General features: G+C 42.3%; 1 long non-coding RNA gene across 3 annotated transcripts; it reads right to left on the minus strand.

The window, feature by feature from the left end:
- Positions 1–318: 318 nt before the first annotated feature.
- On the minus strand, positions 319–4,483 carry LOC119317912. Of its 3 annotated transcripts, none has more exons than XR_005153839.1 (4): positions 4,015–4,483; positions 1,887–2,409; positions 1,772–1,810; positions 319–1,676 (listed from the first exon to the last, which is right to left on the minus strand). It is a non-coding gene; the product is annotated as an uncharacterized LOC119317912 (long non-coding RNA). The 3 variants fall into 3 exon arrangements; XR_005153838.1 differs by having other exon boundaries at positions 1,887–2,043; positions 2,267–4,477; XR_005153837.1 differs by having other exon boundaries at positions 1,887–4,480.
- Positions 4,484–4,836: the final 353 nt, after the last annotated feature.

Here is a 4,836-nt window from a genome sequence, read left to right on the forward strand (position 1 = left end):
TTTTGAAATTGATTACTATAATACATTAGAAATTTTAGAAATTAATGAGCCCCAATGACAATTGAGAATTAAATTATTTTTATATAAGTGAATCCTCTCAATTTGGACATGCCCTGAACTGGGTACTTGGAAGCTATACCTGAATCAAATCATAACACGAGGTAAATATAGGATGGTAGTGGTGCGAGTCATTATCATTTCTCATAAACACAACGACTGATTATTTGCACAACAAAATTAATAAAGCACTATTGTGTAGGTACATAAGTAGAGAGAACATGCGAGCGCCATCGGGTTATTTTCTGAATGAAAGTCTGCTGACAAAAATAATCAAACCCTGACCATCCCATGCAGAATGAGTAAATGGGCAATCTCTGGTAACATCACAAGATTTGTTAACTTTGACATGAACAAACCCTTCAACACCGAGTAGCATATAATCCAATCACGAAAAAAAACACATAGCTAAGCAACCCAGAATGTGTGATGCCTTTATTTTGCATGTGGACTCATATCAAATATAGCCGGTGCAGCGCAGAGCATCTGAAGATATTGAACCCATCCCGCTCACTGCGGCATACAAAAATTTGTTGGCAATCGACGGCGGTCATCTCTTGTCCGATGGCTCAATCCTGACCACTTCTCCTGTCATCAAGTCACCACAGCTTCGCAGGCATGAAGTTTCTCAAGAAAACATAGGAAGGTAAGTAAAATAGGACAAACATGAAGACACGGTTATAACTCATGGCAATATGATATAATAAATGGATGTAGCATTCCAACTATATCGAGAAGGCCAATGCATAATTATAGGTGCATGAAAAAGTTTGATCACCAAACTACTGATATAGAAATCCCGTGAAATATACTGCCTGCTGTTAGACCCCTGGAACAATTAGACATATAAAATAGAGAAGAAGCGAAAAGGCAGCGCTGCATATCTGTTGCAAAGAAAGCAACCATGCATGCATGAAGTACCATCGATGCCATGCACACCACCACCATGGCACCATGATCACCATGAAGCATCATCCACCATGCCATAAATATCTGATCATCGAGAAGCACAACCTAAAACATTGAATGAATGGAGCATTACAGCCCAAGAGGTAGAATAACACGTACCTTCACAATGTTGTTCTAAGCATAGTGGAAATGCCATGCAAACTAACTAAAGCATGTTAAACACTCGATAAAGAAATCCCTAGTAAAAAGTATATCATTCAATATACGTACACATGTATAACGTTAGAGGCACTTGATCCTTGGCAAGTAGTACATGGGAACATCAGGAGAAGAAGGGAAAGTTGGAAAACATGACCGGCCTGTATTACCAATTCATGTGCGCTTGTAAAAGAATTAGTGAGTTCAATGTGGCCCATCCTTCCAGATATAGAAAATATCTGTCGATATTTTAAATAACCAATAAATTTATCTGGATCATGCAGCATAAAATTGAAGCCCATTAAGATTATGAATAATGCACAGATGGAAAGCCTACAATGGATTTAACACACAAACATCTGAAAACTGCTACTGTCCTCCCCAACATATATTCAATAACAGATGTAGCAAAGGTTACCTTTGACTGCAAAAACGTTTGCTTTTACTGGAAATTGTTGAGTTCCTCCACCACATATGTACACATGCAGCTATCCGAAGTGAAATTCTGTTTTCTGTAGCACTCAAAGTATCACAAAAGACATTTAATGATGTCAGTTTTTTTTCTTGAAGAGACCAAGGGGAATAAGGTTGAGAGGGGAGGACATACATGATACATCATCCAACGGCTGCAAAAAATGAATACCACCTGGTAGAAACAAATCACACATTTAAACGTCTAAGCAAAGCAGGACATGCAACAAAAAATCCAAAGAGAATAATACCATGGCTTTAATGCTCCAATCACTATTCAGGGGTCTTGTATCAGGCATGCTACTGCTAGTGTCACCACTCCTGTCAGATTTTTCTGGGCTTCTCCCAGCTGATTACTCAGGAATGGATGCCCCAACTTTTTTGTTCACTGTTTCCTCAAAATGATTCCTGCACTCTCCAAAACAAAATTATTATAAGTTTAAGCAAGTCATAATTAACTTCAAGTTTAGAAGATCAGCACTGCTAAGCTTTTCACTAATGTATTGCAGGAGATGCAGCAAAAATAAACCAATGCAAATTAAGGATCTCAATCATCTCAGACCAAGTACATGAAGCACTCCGATGAAGCAAATATGCCAAACCACGAATCGTATAGGTCAAGAAGCTTTACTCATGTCCACCAATGGCGCCTCACTGACGACCTCGCCTGGTGGTTGGTGCCATTGTAGTCTGCACGAGCAATCATCATCACACGCAACTTCTGATCTAATTAATCAGAGTGCTCTTTCTCATCTAGCTGAAGAATCTCTCCCCCTGAAAAAAACTATACAAACTCCCTAAGTAAAAGAAAACCAAAGGCATAGACATAAACAATTTTTTCCCTGTCAACTGAAGCTCAATGGTAAAAGCAACTTCTGGTCTAATTAATTAAAGTGCTCTTTGTTATCTAGCTGAAGAATCTCTTGCCCTGAAAAAAGAACTGTATGAACTCCCTAAGCGAAAGAAAACCAAAGGCACATATAGAAAGAATTTCTTCCCTGTCAATTGAAGTTCGACAGAAAATGATACCTTCGACCAATCAATTATTGCCCAATGCCTTTGAAGAACTATTGCTACCTCGGGCCCTCAACTTTGTCCACCTACTGATTTCTTCTATGGCTCAGGAGCATGCATTCTTCTACGGATTGGTCACATAGGAACAAAAAAATGGATCCCAAGACTTGGCAGGCACAAGTTATCTTTGGGAAAATAAATGGGTTCCACAAGCTCAGAAGAGGCATAAACGTACGAAAACAATCAGAAACTGTATGTGGTCAACAAAGGACATTCAAGTATCCATGATCTCATGACAAAAAAGTATCCATCATCTCGGGACAAAGCAAATACAGTAAGTTGCTAGATCCATGAATAGCTCATTATCACTGAAGAATTAAGGAGTCAACATGAACTACGTAAAGCAGGGCAGACCAAAAAGCATGCCAGATTAGAAGGATCCCCTAAACAGTGCATTGGGTGATAAGAAATGTATCATCTGCATGGAGTGAAAATAGACTTAATGCAAACCTTTGAACTGAAAATCTACACGGATACACTTTTAAGACAAATGTAGTGGAATACATGTGAGCTTTATATAGATGTACCAAACCAAGTTGAATACCAACATAAACCAACTCTCATCGCCCCTCGCCTGTAACTCTGTACATAACTGTAGCATTCTGTTGCTTAACAAAATTAATGATTGCTTGTAAGCCTGCAGATGCTACACCCATAAAAGAAAAAGTGGGCAGTTCTCACAAATCTCGGCAGGGTGTAACCATCAATGTTGAGCCTCCTTCAATATATGCACCAGCTTTGTTCATAAGTAATTGAAATGTGAATTTAAATTCATTATAATAAAAAATGAGTCACCCAAAAGTGGATTTCAAAAGATTCACATGGAAATGTCATGAAGATTGCTTCCCAATATTCAGAAACTGAAGCATGTATCATCATCAATTCACTTACACAATTCAATTTTATATTTCAGGGTCATTTGGACACATCAACGGAACACCAATTAGTTATATAAGGTTCATGTTTGCATAGATAAACCACAACTCCTAGAAGTGCAAGGCATCAGAAATTTATCTGCAGAACACTGAAACCCCAAAGCAGGTTGCTAAATATTGAAAATATCCATAGCTAAATTGTCTAACTTTCTGACACATTATCCACTGAATTCCTGTACAATTCCAACAACTGCATCCAGCAGCAGCAGCCGCATCCATCCAAAATCTCCTTTGAATACAACCATGCGCAGAAATAATCGCTAGTGTGTAGCTCAGATCAACACTAAACTAGATGAGGCTCCAATTTCAACCAGAGAAATCTAATCAAAGGTAGCAAATTAATGGGGAAGTGAGAGGGGATGTAGCTTACGGGTGACCTGAGGGGATAAGGCACGCGAGGGGAACGGACGAGGGCCGACCAAGGCGACGACGGAACGTCGCTCACTTGCTCGACCCCGAGTGCCTCCAACCGCGATTGAGGAGAGCTCCCTCGATCCCCGACGCCTCCACGCACCCGAGCCCCACCTAGCGCCGATGGTCGGCGAGCCACCAGCGAGCAGCAGCAGCAGGACCGCTGCCGCACCTCACCGCTCTCTTCTTTCTCCCTCCGGCCTTCCATCTCCTTCCTCCCGTCCTCCCTTTTCTCTCCCACTTGTCTCTCTCTTCTCTCGCAGGTACCCGACGCCATGGCGCGCCGGCCAGCCGTCGTGCTCCAAGCTCCGGCCGCCTTCCTTCCCGATTCGCCGCCCCCGCTCCATTCCCCACCGGATCCGTCGAGATCCGGTAGTTCCTCGTCCACCGCGCCACCGCAAGCCCCTGCAAGGCCGCCGGCGGTCTCGTCTGCGTCGGGGGCGACGCCCCGGCCCTTCCCTCTCGCCCACCCACCCGCCTTCTCCACTAAAAGGATCACGGGTTGAATACACCAAACTGCAGGGCCTTTTTTGCAAGAATGAAGCGTTTTACCAGACCCACTCAAAAAGGGACTGCGGGTTTCATTATCCAAAAGTACAGAGACGTTTCTGCAAAAAAGCACGACGTGCGACCAGAAGCAATCGTTGGTTTATTAGTAGGTAAAGATTTGTAAACGATCCTTGTGCCGTCTCAGGCATTGGCCAGGCCCAAGTGGGACACTCCATTCAACCGGGGGTTGAACATATTGAAATGACAACCGGTGGATACTCGATCGTTGTAT

The sequence above is a fragment of the Triticum dicoccoides genome, chromosome 6A, assembly GCF_002162155.2.
Source record: "Triticum dicoccoides isolate Atlit2015 ecotype Zavitan chromosome 6A, WEW_v2.0, whole genome shotgun sequence".
Classification (NCBI taxonomy): Eukaryota; Viridiplantae; Streptophyta; class Magnoliopsida; order Poales; family Poaceae; genus Triticum; species Triticum dicoccoides.